Here is a 17,230-nt window from a genome sequence, read left to right as displayed (position 1 = left end):
CTGTTAACTCCCAGATCTACCTTTCTATACCAGAAATTTAACCAGAAATCCAGTCCCGGATATTGGCTTGCTTGTCTGACATTGTTGCCTTGATATCCTGCCACCACCTTAAACTCAACATGGCCAAGTCAGAGCTCCTTATCTTTCCCTCCAAGCCCACCTCCCCTCTTCCTCCTTTCTCTGTTTCTGTGGATAACATGCTCATCCTCATGGTCTCATCAGTCATCTTCTACTCCTCTCTCTCCTTTTCTACGCATATCCAAAACTCTACTAAAATGTGTCGTTTCTTTCTCTATAACATCGCCAAAATCCATCCCTTTCTTTCTGAACACACTACCAGAACCCTTATCCACGCTCTCATCTCCTCCTAGTATTGCAACCTCACAGGACTCCCGGTAAGCCACCTCTCTCCACTGCAATCTGTCCCAAATTCAGCTGCATGACTTATCTTCGCCAAAGTCACCACACTCACATAACCCCTCTTCTGAAGTCACTGCATTGGCTCCCTATCCGCTCCCGCATACATTTTAAACTCCTCTTTCTCACTTACAAATGCCTTCACTCTGCAGCTCCTCACTACCTCTCCTCTCTTATCTCTCTCTTCACCCCTCCTCATGATCTCCTCTCATCAGAAAAGTCACTCCTATCTGTGTCCTTCTCTACCACCAATACTCAACTCTGTGCTTTCCAACTGGCTGCGCCGTGTGCTTGGAATAATCTTCCTGAACTAATACATCATGCTCCCTCTCTCACACAGCCCGATCCAGTAAAGTCCGTGGGAGAGCGGACTAACGCCCGCTCTCCCGGCGCGCGCACCGGCCCCTCGCCGGTGCGAGCGATCCAGTATTTAAATTAGGCGACGCGGTGCAAACGAGGAAAAGGAGGCGCTAGGGACACTAGCGCGTCCCTAGCGCCTCCTTTTGGCCTGGAGCGGCGGCTGTCAGCGGGTTTGACAGCCGACGCTCAATTTTGCCGGCGTCGGTTCTCGAGCCCGCTGACAGCCACGGGCTCGGAAACCGGACGCCGGCAAAATTGAGCGTCCGGTTTTCGGCCCGACAGCCGCGGGCCGAATTCAAAATTTTTTTTTTTTTTTTTACTTTTTTTTTACTTTTGGGGACCTCCGACTTAATATCGCTATGATATTAAGTCGGAGGGTGCACAGAAAAGCAGTTTTTACTGCTTTTCTGTGCACTTCCCTGGCGCCGGAAGAAATTAGCGCCGACCTTTGGGCGGCGCTAATTTCTTAGAGTAAAATGTGCGGCTTGGCTGCACATTTTACTTACTGGATCGCTCGGGAATACCTAATAGGGCCATCAACATGCATTTGCATGTTGAGGGCGCTATTAGGTGCCGCGGGTGGGCCGCGTGTTTTCCTCCCCTTACTGAATAAGGGGTAAGGGAAAACACGCGTCCAGAGCAGGGTGACAGTGCGCTCCGACGGAGCACACTTTACTGGATCGACCTGACAGTGTTTAAAACCTATCTAAAAGATCCACCTTTCTGAAGCTGCTTTTAAATCTTAGGCCTGATTGTCTGCTTTTAACCTCATTAACTAACTTTCTTTTCTTTCTTTCTTTTTTTTAACCATTGTCTTGCTTTATGAAATACCCCAACTCTTCTCCTATATGTTTGTCTTATTAGATTGAAAGCTCTATTGAGCAGGAACTGTCTTTTTTTGTGTTTGTACAGTATTGCATATGTTGTGTAGTGCTATTAAAATGTTAAATAGTAGTAGTAGAAGAGTCTTAACTATAGTGCCTCAAGGATCTAGAGCTGGTTCTGTTCAATATCTTTGTGCGTGGTATAGTGGAAAGGTTAGAAGGTATAATTTGCCTTTTTGCAGTTGACACCAAGATCTGCAACAGAGTGAACACACCTGAAGGAATAGAGAGAATGAGAAGCGATCTGAGAAAGTTTGTGGAGTGGTCATGTTTGGCAGTTGGCATTCAGTGCCAAGAAGTGCAAAGTCATGCATTTGGGATGCAGAAATCCAAAGGAGCTGTATGTAATGTACACATACAGGGAAAGGGATCTCAAGATGATAGTATCTAACGATTTGAAGACAGTAAAGCAATGTAACAAGGCGGTGGCTAAGGCCTGAAGGATGCTGGGCTGCATAGAAAGATGTATATCCAGCAGGAAGGAGGAAGTGATAATGCTCTTTTACAGATCTTTGGTGAGGCCTCACCTGGTGACTGTGTTCAGCTCTGGAAGCCTTATCTCAAAAAAGGTAGAGAGGCAGGACAGAAGTGGTCAAGAGAAAGGCAACCAAAATGGTGTGGGGTCAGCACTGAAAACCATATATGAGACTGAAGGACTTGAATATGTATACCCTGGAGGACAGGGGAGATATGATAGAGACATTTAAATACCTGAAAGTACATAAGTGTTGCGTTCGTGCCTATTCTCGCCCTCGCTCCACCCTCTCTACCTTTATGGCAACTCCCTTTGGCTCAGATGGACAGATGCAGCCTCGGCTTCTCCCCGCCTCTTGGTCCCGGAATCCCCGGGCTAGCCTGACGCTATGGATCCGCCATGTTCCTGATGACATAAGGGCGTGCGCGTGCGCTCCAGACTTTGTACCAGCAAGGGCGCGAACCTCAGGTGCGTCCCCCCATAGTGATGTCATCCGTTTTCAATTTAAAAGGTCTTTGTTTGCTAACTACAAACGAGTTAGCAAGGAACTCCAACGGGACTTGCTTCGGCAGTCCACGCTACTTGCAACAACGATCCGAGTCAGCAAGGGAAAATCTTTCTCCACTGCTCGGCCTTTTCAAACTTACCAGGAGTACCCGCTCCTCGGGGGCCCTGCTCTCTCTCTTCTTGATTTCAGATTGTTGGATGGGATCCGGTACTCACTCCTCGAGAGCCTACGTTCCCGAAGACTCAGAAGACTCCTATTGCCTGGAGGCGATCGCAGACGTGAACACAGTGAGTCCTATTACAGACAGGAACCGGTACTCGCTCCACGAGGGCCCTTGTTCCTAATCTCTAAGACTCCCTTCAGTCTAAGACGTTATCACAGGTACGGAGATCGTGAGTTACCATTGCAGATTGGAAACAGTACTCACTCCATGAGGGCCTCTGTTCCTTTCTCAGACTCTCTTCTTCCTCAGAAGATATCACATACTTATATCTTATGGATTACTATTACAGATTAACAAATAGAAACCGGTACTCACTCCACGAGGGCCTATGTTCCTAAATCTCTCCTAGCCTCTCTTCTATTCCAGAAGACATCCCATACACAGTTATTGTGAGTTCTATTTCAGACTGCCTATAGGAACCAGTACTCATCTGTGGCTCCTGTTCCTGAATACCGAAGACTCTCTGTTGCATAAGACGACATTACAGATATCTACAATTGTGAGTGTATCATCTACCACTGGTTATGCCCAGCATACCCTGTCTACTCACTACCTATAGTCTCTCCTTCAGCTCAGCAACTCAGAGATCATAGTTCCAGTATCAGAGGGACTTCAGCCCTGCCGGGCACATCAACTCACTACTGCCACCTCTAGTAGTTCTACTTCCAGTCTAATAAAGAACTATCTGTGTTTGCCTCAATACTCCAGCCTAGCCGGTGGTCCCTTTCAGGATCTCCACTTGAGGGCGCTGTCATCTGCCATCGGCCCAGGGATTCACTATTTCTACTAAGTGTTACTCCTTACACTAATAGAGCGGTATTATCATCTGCCACTCTGTGGGAGCCAATCCACATCAGACCATTACTCCTCTTTCTGCGAAAGCTGATCCATATCAGATAGCTATCTCCCTGTGGGGATCATACAGGTTGCTGGCTCATATTTCTACAGGAACATAGCATAACAGTTGCTACTCCTTCCTTCTGGGGAAGCAGAGCACTAACAGATTGCTAAACTCCTCCTCCTACAGGAGCCAAGCCTATCAGATTGCTATCTCCTCCCCTTGGGAGGAGCTGATCGATACCAGATCGCTCACTCCGCCCTCCTGGCGGGGTAAGCGCTAGCAGATTGCTAACTCCTTGGGAGATTCCATAACAGATTGTTAACTCCTCCTTCAACGGGAGTATCCAGCAGCCAGATTATAACAATAAGAATATAAGTTTTGCCAAACTGGGTCAGACCAAAGGGCCATCAAGCCCGGCGTCCTGTTTCCAACAGTGGCCAATCCAGGTCACAAATACCTGGCAAGATTCCTAATTTCAAATAGCTTTCATGCTTTTTATCCCAGGACAAGCAATAGATTTCCCCAAGTCCACCTTAATAATGGTTTATGGACTTTTCTTCGAGGAATTTGGCCAGTCCTTTTTTAAATGCAGCTACAATAACAGGTTTTACCACACCCTCTGGCAACGAATTCCAGAGTTTAATTATGCGTTGGGTAAATGTTTTTTCTCCTATTTGTCTTAAATGTATCACCTAGTAACTTCATTATAGTCTTTGTACTTTTAAAAAGAGTAAACAACTCATTCACCTGTTCCACTCCACTCATTATTTTATAGACCTCTATCATATCTCCCCTCCAAGCTGAAGAGCCCTAACTTATTTAACCTTTTCTCATAGGGCAATCATTCCATCCCCTTTATCATTTTGGTCGCCCTTCTCTGTAATTTTTCTAATTCTGCTACAATATATCTTTTTTGAGATGCGGTGACCAGAACGGCACAAATACTCAAGATGAGGTTGCACCATGGAGCAATACAGAGGCATTATGATATGCCCTGTTTTATTCTCCATTCCTTTCCTAATAATTCCTAGCATTCTATTTGCATTTTTGGCTGCCGCCGCACACTGGGCAGAGAATTTTAACATATTATTCACGATGACGTCTAGAACATTTTTCTGGGTGGTGACTGCCAATGTGGAACTTTGCATGTGTAACTATAATTTGGGCTCTTCTCTATGTGCATCACTTTGTACTTGTCCACATTAAATGTCATCTGCCATTTGAATGCCCAGTCGCCCAGTCCCAAAAGGTCCTCTTGCAATTTCTCACAATTTGTTTGTGATTTAACAACTTTGAATAATTTTGTATCATCAGCAAATCTGACCATCTCACAGGAAATCACTTTTTCCAATGGAATGGAAGTTATAGGACTAGGGGTCATGATATGAAACTTCATGAGGGAAGACTCAGGAAGAACATCACGAAATATTTCTTCACAGAAAGGATGGTGCTGGATGCATGGAATGCCCTCCAAAAGAGGTGGTGAAGAGAAGAACGGTAATGGAATTCAGAAGGGTGTAGGATAAACACAGAGGATCCCTTGTGGCTAAAGGATGGAAATGGGGTAATGGAAGTTACTACCCATAACAGAAACATGGGAGTATCCTGCATGGAGTGGCAATTACTACACGTAACAGAAGGCATGGGGGTGTGCTGCATGGAGTGGTGGTAACTATCCTTAACAGAAGGAATGGGGGTAACCTGCATGGAATGCAGGAACTATCCTTACAGAATGCACAGGGGTATCCTGCATGGACCGGCAGTTACTACCCATAACAGAAGGCATAGGGTATACTGCATGGAGTGGCAGTAACTATCCTTAACAGAAGGCATGGGGGTAACCTGCATGGAATGCAGGAACTATCCTTACAGAATGCACAGGGGTATCCTGCATGGACTGGCAGTTACTACCCATAACAGAAGGCATAGGGTATACTGCATGGAGTGGCAGTAACTATCCTTAACAGAAGACATAGGGGTAACCTGCACAGAGCAGCAGTTACTACCCTAAAAAAAAATGTGCTGGGCAGACTAGAGGGATGACTTGATTCTTCTTTTGCCGACATTTAATATGTTACTATAAAGACCATATAACCCATCCAGTCTGCCCATCCTCATCTCCTGCTGAGCTTTGTAGTCCCTTCCTCTCCCTCAGAGATCCCTGTGCTTGTCCCAAGTTCTCTTGAATTCTGAATCTGTCCTTATGGAATTCTGTTCCTTGCTGCTGTACAGAGAGGTGTCTGATACCTTCAGTTAAAAGGATTCCCCAGTATACTATCTCCACCGCACAGTCTTGGGGTAAGGTAATAGCTGAGGCCTGGGCATGCCTGGGCTCTCAATTCCCTCTTTGTAGATAATTGATCAATATTCTTCAAATTCTGTCCATGACTGAAACCTACTGAATAAATCCCCTCCATGTAGTACCAGTGATCCAGAGCTGCTTGAGAGCTCCTTAGCCATGTTAGCCAACCCCAGCAGGGGTCTGGAGGTTAGACTAATCAAATTCAAATGAGTCATGAGTATTTAATATTATTAGCACACCCTGAAGAAAGATTTCCTCATCAGGTTATTTATGGGCACTTCCTCATATGAATCCCTGCTGACCACTCCTCCCATCCTGCTTTTAGCAGCAACACTTTCAGGGATTTCTGTTTAGAGGAGGGGATCCTCTGGGCAGGGGTACCTGCTTCATGGCAGTGCTCCAGAAGGGTTGGATGCATCTGGCACAGCTGGAGTTGGACACATTTGGGGAAGGGGGCTGGCACAGTGGGGTTTGCAAACATTCAACAAGGAGTGTTGAGGCTGCCAGAATGAATGGTAAGAGGGGAATCTGTAATGTTAGAAGTGCTTGCGGAAAGCAGTAGAATCAGTCTGCCAGGCTGAGTATGATGAGAAGTCCTAGTGGAAATGCAGGCACTCACCTAACTGGGTCTGTTTGGCAAGCTGCTCCAGGTGGTGGTGCTGGGGTGTCACGTAGAAAGGACATAGGAAGCCACCAGGCTAGATTTTTGGGCAATAGCCACACTAATACTGTATTAGTAGCTAAGTAGATAGTTATAAAGTCTTATGGTTAGACAGGGGAGGGGAGGAACACTGAGGGTAACATAAAGAGGCTTCCCCTGTCTGAATCACTGGCAGATGTCACCCACCCAAAACATATGTTTCCCAAAGAAAGAAGTGTTAATGTGTCAGCATTTATTAAAGGGGGATCTTGCAAGCTCATTAACTCAGGAGGGTGAAGTACAAAGAAGAAAGAAATAAAAATGACCTGGATATGGAGCCATATCCTACACGCGGTCACATTCTATGGCTAGGAGCTGGGATTTCTCCTTAGCTGCATGGACAGGAATAACTGGACAGACTGGAAGGGCTGCTTGGTCTTTTTTTTTCTGCTGTGTTAATATGTTATTACCTAGGGGTGGGGGGTGGAACAGATGGCACAGCAGGGATCGAACAAATCTGGGGCTAATGCTGCTGGCACTGTTGAATTTGGACTCATCTGGGGGCTGGCGCTCAGTACGTTTTACCTGGGGCAGTCTGTGCCTGCAAGTGCCCCTCCTGTACCCAGGATGGTGGGAATCCTCCCTCCACAGACTCCTCCTGTCTGAATCATGGACAGATGTTTCCTTCCCCCTCCAGCAGAGCTGGTGGGTGCTGCCCTCCACCCTTCATGTTTGGGATCTCGTTAGCCCGTTGAGACGGAGACTACGAGTCCCAGAATGGAGTGGGTCAGGCCCAACCCCAGGCTGCAGGTGAGCTCTTCCCCCCACCCCTCCTCCCTTTCCTGCCTGATGTCAGTGGAGGGCAGGGCCGGGCCCAGAGCTGCAGGTACATAAAGGAGCGGCAGGAACAGGAATTGCTGGTTCTATGCACACGGGTAGCTCTGGCCAGCTGAGCAGGTAAGGAGCCCACAGCTGAGGGCTGGGTTAGAACTCACGTCTCTCTCTCCTCCCTTTCTCTTTGTCCCTCCTGAGCTTATCTTTCTTCCCTAACGCTTACCTCCTCTCATTCCCTTAGGGATGGTCTCTCCTCCCTCACATCCTGCCTGCCCACCCTGGTTTCTGATTGCCTCATCTTTTCTTTTCGGTTGCTCTCTTCTTGGTCGAGACGATGAGCGACTGTCCCTGCTGGAGGCTGGTTACCAGAGAGGGAGGAAAACTTGCATGAAAACTGTGCCAGCTGTTTCTGACACCCCCACATCTGAAGCTAGAAGGGAGAGTTCTCTTATTACTGGAAAGTCCCTTTGGTCAGGGGAGAGTTAAGCTTTACCTCGCTTGTCTCTGAAAGGCGAAGAGAGAGGTCTCTGGTCTCTTCTGCGGGGAGCAACATGCGCATTTCACTTGCAGCTTGTTTGTGTGGAAACCTGGCTGGGCTGTGTGTGGATTATCTCCTTTGTACCTCTATACATAGAGAGGGTTGCTCTGTGGCTGGCACCCCAGAGCACCCACATGCCCATTCCTGTAAACAGGGTGAGGACCCACCTTGGGGTGCTCTGCCTTCCCACGTAAATCGGATTCAGAATGTCAAGCTCCAAGGAACCGAGAGATCAGGATTAGTAACTAAAATTCGCCTTTATCCTTAATCTCGTTCCTTTTTTGTTCTTATACATAAAAGCTATATTACAATATGTCTTTAAAGTTTTACATAAGAAATGACATACTGGCCCAGTATCCTGTTTCCAACAGTGGCCAATCCAAGTTTTTGTTGTTGACGGTGAAGAGCACGACCAAATAAAAGAAAAAAAAAGAACTGTAGCTGCCTCCACTCTTCAGCTGATCCTGCTGTATGCTGGGTTTAGTCCTCTCTGTGCCTGGGCTTCTGATAACTAACAGTACAGTGGTCTCATGGCTTGCTTAGATATGTCAAGGTGGGAGCTGCTAGGCAGCAGAGAACAGTGGAAACCCTCCAAAAGAAAAGAAAAGGCCAGGGGAAATCTTCAGGGGTTCTGTGCCTTAACCTAAATGCTTGCTAGGGCAGCTGCTTCAAGAGCTCCCGGTTAGTCCGATTCAAAAGGAGGAGACAAGAAGGGGGTAAGCAGGGGGGAGAAACGGAGTTTCTTTTATTTACACGTAAAGGCTCCTTTACTAGCTGAGTCCTGTGAAAATCCTGCACAGGGAACTTAACACATGACTGCACCTCCTCCTTCCAGAAAGCCAAGGCTGGCATCATTCACGGCTTCTGGGCTTTGGGAGCCATGGGGTGGCTTTGTATGCTGCCAGCAGCTTTTTCACAGCTTGGTCCTTGTGCCTCTGGGTTTATTAATTTCAGTGACCTATGATGAAAGCTGGCAGTTTTCACCGCTGCTCTTAGTGCCTGAAAATACCATTAAATTTGGCCTTTTTCAGAAATACCGTGAAATGTGAACCTTAGTTCAGCATGAAAGAGCAGGAGGATGTGGCCTGAGAAATGACCGATACACACAGAGACTGGCCTTAGAGCCATGGGCCACCTGACTAGCACTGCTCTATAGCACTAGGGACAGAAGCATTATTACTATACAAGTACCCGCTCTGAAAATCCCAAACGTGATCTGACTGGCAGAGGCATATTACCACCATAACATCATATTACTTTTCTCTAATTGTTTTTGTACCTGACAAAAGGAAATACCTTTCCTCCTGCACCTTCAAGCTACATGTAAACCGATGTGATGTGTATATGAAAACAAACAAACAAATAGATAAATATTGTTGCTGTTAAGAAAACATGGTTCAGTGAGTGGGATATTGAAGACTGGGCTATAGGGTAGTTAGAAAGTAGGGAGAAGCACTATATGACAAAAATAACATTAAAACAATAGAAGGGGAAGGGAGGGGAAGGGAGGGGAGCCTATTTTTATCCTAGAAAGGGGACATGGCCATTCCATTTACACTGGTGTGATCTACAGACCTCCAATGCAGTTGTAAACATTTAGTCAAAGACATCCATAAGACTGTAGTGACAGTGGAGGTTTTTAATCTGCCAGATGTGGCTTGGAGCATCTCTGGACTCTTTACAAGGGTCTCTCTTCCCCAAAAGGGAGGGGGCAGTACTGGCCCTGGTACTTACGGATGGGGTGGCACTGGCAGGGTGGAAAGATCTTGTGAAATATAACTAAAAGAAGCTACAGTAAGAACAATTACTGTTAAATGAAAGTAAAAGGAAACAGCAGTAAGGCTGAAAAGGTAAGAACTGAAGGATCAGCACTCAGAAGGTAAAAGAAACTGAGGGAAGCAGGGAAAGCATAGACAGAGAGAGGAATCATTAAGCCAGTAAAGCAAGGTGACAAGACATTTTGGGCTCATCAATGAAAGGAGGAAGGGCGGCGGTTGAGAGGATAACAGAAGGAATGTAGAGGGGAACAAGAAAAAAGCAAAAGTACTGTACAAATATTTGTGCTCAGTAAGGGTTGACAAAGGCAGGCTGACAGATGTATTTTAGGGGCTCAAAGGGTAGAGACGTGGATATTGCTCCATTTATAGAGAGCTACCAAACCAGAAAGTGCTGGCACTTGTTCTGACCACTTCTTTCTGTGGGTCCTGCCTCCATGGCTGCCTCTAGGTGGATGGAATGGGAAGGAAAGCCCCTGCCTTGGTTCTAGACTTTGATCTAAAGGACCTGTCAGACACGTAATATTTCTCTCATGATGCACTTGTCCTCTTTGGGATCGAGTCCCAGCATCCCCCACTGTTTGTTTCATCTAGTCCAAAGCATGAGGAGAATATGAAGTTGCCGGAAAGCAGAGATGCTTACCTGTAGCAGGTGTTCTCACAGGACAGCAGGATGTTAGTCCTCACCTATGGGTGACATCATCAGGATGGAGCCCAATCACAGAACACTTTTGTCAAAGTTTCTAGAACTTTGACTGGCACCTACTGAGCATGCCCAGCATGGCACTAAACCTGCAGCCAGCAGGGGTCCCCTTTTAGTCTTGTTTATAGCTACAGGACATGCCAAAAATGAAAATAATAAAACGTAAGGAATCCAACACCAGGTGGCGGGTGGGTTTCGTGAGGACTACCATCCTGCTGTCCTGTGAGAACACCTGTTACAAGTAAGCACCTCTGCTTTCTCCGAGGACAAGCAGGATGGTAGTCCTCACATATGGGTGAATAGCAAGCTGAGGATGCCCGAGTAAATGTACCAAAAGCACTCAATGACGTGCAACAGGCACAACAACAGGGGTGGGTTTGGTTAAGAGGGCAGTCTGAAATTCCCAGTGGGTTGCCGGAAGGAAATTGGGTTATTAAGCTGAGAGTAAATTGTGCAGAATAGACTGGACAAAGATAGAATCTTGCCTGCCAGCCTTGTCCAGACAATAATGAGCTGCAAAGGTATGGAGAGAACTCCATTTGGCAGCCCTGCAGATGAAAGTAAGAGGTACAGAACGAAGGTGTGCTATCGACGTTGCCATTGCTTTAATAGAGTGCACCTTCACGCGTCCCTGGAGCGGAAGGCCTGCTTGTTGGTAGCTGAAGGAAATACAGTCCGCCAACCAAGAGGCAGGATCTGTTTGCCCACCGGGATACCCAGTTTGGTTTTATCAAAGGAGACAAACAGCTGGGTGGACTTCCTATGGACTGTAGTGCATTCCAAATAAAAGGCTAGTGCACATTTGCAGTCCAAGGAATGCAGAGCCCGCTCACCTGGATGTGAGTGGGGTTTTGGAAAGAAAGTAGGTAGTATAATGGATTGATTTAAATGAAATTCAGATACTAACTTTGGTAAAAATTTGGGATGAGTGCGAAGCACCACACGATCATGGAGACATTTTGTGTAAGGTGGGTATGTCACCAGCGCCTGTAGCTCACTGATTCTGCGAGCTGATGTTATAGCAAGGAGAAAGAGCACTTTCCAAGTGAGATGACGCAGCTCGCAGGAGTGCAGAGGCTCAAACGGAGGTTTCATGAGCCGTGCTAACACCACACTGAGGTCTCAAGCAGAGGCCGGAGGACGCAGTGGGGGCTTTAGGTGTAGTAAGCCTCTCATGAAGCGCGCTACGAGGGGTTGTGTCGAGATCGAAGCATCCCCTATGCCTCTGTGGTAAGAGGCTATGGCGCTGACATGGTCTCGGATGGAAGAAGTTTGTAGACCAGACTCCGACAAGTACCAGAAGTAGTCTAGGAACTTCGTTGTAGGGCAGGTAAAGGGATCTACTTCCTTTGACGTGCACCACAAGGAAAAACATTTCCATTTGGAACGATAAGATTTCCTGGTGGAAGGCTTTCGTGAAGCTACGAGGACATGGGAGACATCATCTGAGAGGTTTAGAGATTGTAGATTTAACCTTTCAACATCCATGCTGTCAGGGACAGGGCCTGGAGGTTCGGGTGTCGCAGTTGTCTGTTGTTCTGTGATATCAGAGACAGATGTGCGCCCAGGCAAATTTGATGATGGACTGAGAGGTCACGACGGATGGGGAACCACACCTGGCGCGGCCAGTAAGGGGCTATGAGGATCATGAAGCCCTTGTCCTGTAGTAACTTCACGAAAGTCTTGCTTATGAGTGGAAGTGGAGGATAGGCATACAGGAGACCTCTTGACCATGAGAAGGCAAAGGCGTCTCTTGGTGTCTTGTAACTGCGATGTAGTGAGCAGAAGTTTTCCACTTTGCGGTTGTGAATTGACGCAAAGAGGTCTATGCGTGGATACTCCCATTGTTGGAATATTTTCTCCGCCACAGTGGGGTTCAGGGACCACTCGTGGGGATGAAAGGTGCGACTGAGTTTGTCCACAATCACATTGTCCACGCCTGTCAGGTAGGTCGCTCTCAGTAGCATGGAGTGTGAGAGAGCCCAAGCCCAGATCTGTGCTACTTCGTGACATAGCAGGTAAGAGCCGGTTCCTCCCTGCTTGTTGATGTACCACATCACTACCTGGTTGTCTGTTTGAATTAGGATTGTCTTGTTGGATAGGCAATCTTTGAAGGTTATGAGGGCATATCTTATTGCCCTGAGCGCCAGAAAAATTATCTGATGTTGGGATTCTGCTGTCGACCAGGTTCCCTGAGAATGCAGGTTGTTGACATGGGCTCCCCAACCTAGAGTGGAAGCATCTGTTGTCAGCGTCATCTGAGTTTCTGGAGATTGGAAGCGTAGTCCTCTGGTCAGTTGGACTCTTGAATCCACCAAGCCAGTGAGAGTCGAAGCTGTCTGGTGACATGGACAATGTTGGACATTGGATGGTGGGCCTGAGACCACTGGGACTTTAATGTCCATTGTGTTACTCTCATGGCAAGACGAGCCATCGGTGTAACATGGACCGAGGATGCTATGTGGCCCAACAAGGTGAGAAGATGTCGAGCTGTTGTAGTATGGCAAGTGTGTATAGTGTTTGCAAGGAGCGCAAGGGTGTGAGCGCAGTCCCTTAGAAGAAAAGCTTTTGCTTGAATGGTGTTGAGATCCGCTCCAATGAAGGAGAGGATTTGTGATGGAGTCAGATTGGATTTGTGATAATTGACTAGAAATCCCAATGACAGTAGTAGTTGCAGGGTTAGATGTAGGGAGTGAAGAACTGCCTCCGCGGATGGGGCCCTCAGTAACCAGTCATCTAGATAAGGGTAGATGTGAGTGCCCAGGCGCCTTAAGTATGCTGCTACGACTGCCAGGCATTTCGTGAAGGTGGTCTAGCATCGGCACGATGCTAGACCGAACAGAAGTACATGGGACTGGAAGTGTCGGTGTCTGACTAGGAATCGAAGGTATTTTCTGCTATATGAGTATACATGTCTTGTAGATCTAGAGAGAAAAGCCAATCTCCCTGTTGGAGAAGAGGAAGTAGGGAGCCTAAGGTTACCATCCTGAACATTTCCTTTTGTAGATGTTTGTTGAGGGCATGAAGATCCAATATTGGACGAATGCCTCCTGATTTTTTTGGTATTAGGAAATATCGGGAGTAGAAGCCCTTTCCCCTTTGTGGAGTGGGAACTGGTTCTATGGCATTGGCTTGAAGGAGGGATTTTAGTTCCTCCTCTAGAGTGGAGAGTGGTTGGTGGAACTCCACCCCAGACGAGGTGGAGAGTCCGATGGTATTGAAAGGAAGTTTAGAAGTAGAGGCAAAATCAAAGGATACAGAAGAGAGCTGTCACAGTGTCTCATGATGATCCTTGAGTTGTGCGATAGTCTCCTGTCTCTTATTGCCAAATAAGTTATCTCCTGTGCAGGGGAGGTCCGCCAACCTCTCCTGAACTTCCAGGCGTAGATCGGAGGACTTCAGCCCAGTGGCGTAGCCAGAATTGATTTTTTGGGTGGGCACAAGGTTAACATGGGTGGGCTGTAGGCATGCAGGTCTACTAGTTGTTTTTTTACTGATAAATAATGCCAAATTATGCAGCATAGCATTCACATCTACGCCTAAGTATGAGGTTTACTTAATGATACAAACATAATTCACGGTGATTTGTGGTACTTTAGCCTTCTTATTATTACGATTTTATACACGGCTCCTACCTGTCCATAAATTTTGAGAGAGCGGTTGTGTTGCTTATATTTAAATTGCTAACATCTCAAAATATAGATATATATTTTTACCTTTGTTGTCTGATCTTTGTATTTTTCTAATCAGTTGGTCCTGGTCTCTTTTTCCCATTTTTTCCCTTATAGCTCATTTCCTAATTCCTTTTCAGTGTCTTTCTTCTATTACTGTCTTCTTCCCTTCCACACACACACACACACACACACACATACACGCTTTCTCTCACAGACTCCCTCTCACACACTCAAGCTGTCACTCTCATATGCTCTCCCCCCCACCCCCCCCACAAGCTCACATTCAAGTTCTCACTTTCTCACCCCCTCCCCAGGCTTATATTCTTATGCACACACAGACGCACATCCAGGCACCCATTCTCACCCACACACATAAACCCAGACTCCCATTCTCACCCACAAACCCATGCTCCCAGTCTCACCCACACATATTCAAGCTCCCATTCTCATCCATACATATACACATTTAAGGTACTATTCTCACCCACACATACACACATTCAAGCACCCATTCTTATCCACATATTCAAGCTTCCATTCTCACCCACCCCACACAAACCCAGGCTCTCATTCTCACCCATATATACACACATTCAAGCTCCCATTCTCACCCACCCACAAACCCAGGCTCCCATTCTCAACCACACATACACACATTCGAGCTCCCATTCACCCACATATTTCAAGCTTCCATTCTCACCCACATACACACCCAGGCTCCAGTTTTCACCCACACACACACTCCCATTCTCATCCACACATACACATTCAAGCACGTGCACAGCTTCCGCTTTCTCCCCCAGAGCAGGAAGATCAGCTGCCTCTCTGCTGCCACACGGCCCTCATGCTATCTTCGGGCGTCGGGCCGTACTGCCCGCCGAACTTCCTGCTTGGGGAGGGGGGGGGGAGGAAGCGGACGTTGTGCGCTGCGCTTCCGCTCCCCCCCCCCCCCGACAGGAAGTTCGGCGGGCAGTAGGCCCGACGCCCGAAGAGATAGCAGGAGGCCGGTGGCAGCAGGAGAGGCAGCTGATCTTCCTGCTCTGGGGGAGAAAGCGGAAGCTGTGCGCAGCGCTTCCGCTCCCCCAAACAGGAAGTTCGGCGGGCCGTTTGACCCGAAGATAGCAGGAGAACGGGTGGCAGCAGGAGAGGCAGCTGATCTTCCTGCATTGGGGGAGGAAGCGGAAGCTGCGCGCGGCGCTTCCGCTCCCCCCCCGAACAGGAAGACCGGTTGGCCATACGGCCGCAGCACTGCTTCCCCATGTGTGCCGTGATGGCGCGCGAGGCGTGGGTTCTCTTGTTCGCTGTCGCGGGGATGGTATCCCGCGACAGCCTTGCAGTTCCGGTGCTAGTTGGGTGGGCCTGGGTCTAAGTTGGGTGGGCACCTGCCCACCCAGGCCCACCCGTGGCTACGCCACTGCTTCAGCCATGCCCACCTCCTGGCACTTATACCGGCTGCTGATACTCTGGAGGCAGTGTCGAATATGTCATAAGCAGCCCTCACTTCATGTTTCCCAGCATCAAGGCCCTTCTTGAGAATGGTCATTGTTAAAAAATACCATTCTGGAAGCACCAGTCCAAGATGTATTCCACACATTAGAAAGGTGGAAAGAAGGCAAAACGATTACCGGCAATGGTTAAAAGGGGAGGTGAAAGAAGCTATTTTAGCCAAAAGATCTTCATTCAAAAATTGGAAGAAGGATCCAACAGAAGAAAATAGGATAAAGCATAAACATTGGCAAGTTAAATGTAAGACATTGATAAGACAGGCTAAGAGAGAATTTGAAAAGAAGTTGGCTGTAGAGGCAAAAACTCACAGTAAAAACTTTTTAAAATATATCCGAAGCAGAAAGCCTGTGAGGGAGTCAGTTGGACCGTTAGATGATCGAGGGGTTAAAGGGGCACTTAGAGAAGATAAGGCCATCGCGGAAAGATTAAATGATTTCTTTGCTTCGGTGTTTACTGAAGAGGATGTTGGGGAGGTACCCGTAATGGAGAAGGTTTTCATGGGTAATGATTCAGAATGGACTGAATCAAATCACGGTGAACCTAGAAGATGTGGTAGGGCCTGATTGACAAACTGAAGAGTAGTAAATCACCTGGACCGGATGGTATACACCCCAGAGTTCTGAAGGAACTAAAAAATGAAATTTCAGACCTATTAGTAAAAATTTGTAACTTATCATTAAAATCATCCATTGTACCTGAAGACTGGAGGATAGCAAATGTAACCCCAATATTTAAAAAGGGCTCCAGGGGGCGATCCGGGAAACTACAGACCGGTTAGCCTGACTTCAGTGCCAGGAAAAATAGTGGAAAGTGTTCTAAACATCAAAATCACAGAACATATAGAAAGACATGGTTTAATGGAACAAAGTCAGCATGGCTTTACCCAGGGCAAGTCTTGCCTCACAAATCTGCTTCACTTTTTTGAAGGAGTTAATAAACATGTGGATAAAGGTGAACCGGTAGATATAGTATACTTGGATTTTCAGAAGGCCGTTTGACAAAGTTCCTCATGAGAGGCTTCTAGGAAAAGTAAAAAGTCATGGATAGGTGGCGATGTCCTTCGTGGATTGCAAACTGGCTAAAAGACAGGAAACAGAGAGTAGGATTAAATGGGCAATTTTCTCAGTGGAAGGGAGTGGACAGTGGAGTGCCTCAGGGATCTGTATTGGGGACCCTTACTGTTCAATATATTTATAAATGATCTGGAAAGAAATACGACGAGTGAAAATAATCAAATTTGCAGATGACACAAAATTGTTCAGAGTAGTTAAATCACAAGCAGATTGTGATAAATTGCAGGAAGACCTTGTGAGACTGGAAAATTGGGCATCCAAATGGCAGATGAAATTTAATGTGGATAAGTGCAAGGTGATGCATATAGGGGAAAAATAACCCATGCTATAATTACACGATGTTGGGTTCCATATTAGGTGCTACAACCCAAGAAAGAGATCTAGGTGTCATAGTGGATAACACATTGAAATCGTCGGTTCAGTGTGCTGCGGCAGTCAAAAAAGCAAACAGAATGTTGGGAATTATTAGAAAGGAAT

General features: G+C 46.9%; 1 protein-coding gene across 5 annotated transcripts in view; it reads left to right on the top strand.

Moving 5' to 3' along the window:
- GRB7 (growth factor receptor bound protein 7) overlaps positions 1-17,230 on the top strand; it is a 189,403-nt gene that overhangs the window by 66,357 nt on the left and 105,816 nt on the right. Inside the window, exon 1 of one of the 5 annotated variants that reach the window (XM_029572753.1) lies at positions 7,495-7,607. The exons of the other annotated variants lie outside the window; for them this stretch is intronic. The gene's annotated coding sequence lies outside the window, so the exon portion shown is untranslated. Of the gene's footprint in view, positions 1-7,494; positions 7,608-17,230 lie in introns of those variants that run through there. 5 annotated transcript variants of the gene reach the window in all.

Source organism: Rhinatrema bivittatum, chromosome 12, assembly GCF_901001135.1.
Source record: "Rhinatrema bivittatum chromosome 12, aRhiBiv1.1, whole genome shotgun sequence".
NCBI classification, from domain to species: domain Eukaryota; kingdom Metazoa; phylum Chordata; class Amphibia; order Gymnophiona; family Rhinatrematidae; genus Rhinatrema; species Rhinatrema bivittatum.
Note: the sequence above shows the minus strand (reverse complement) of the source record. Positions and strands in the feature narration are given on the sequence as shown.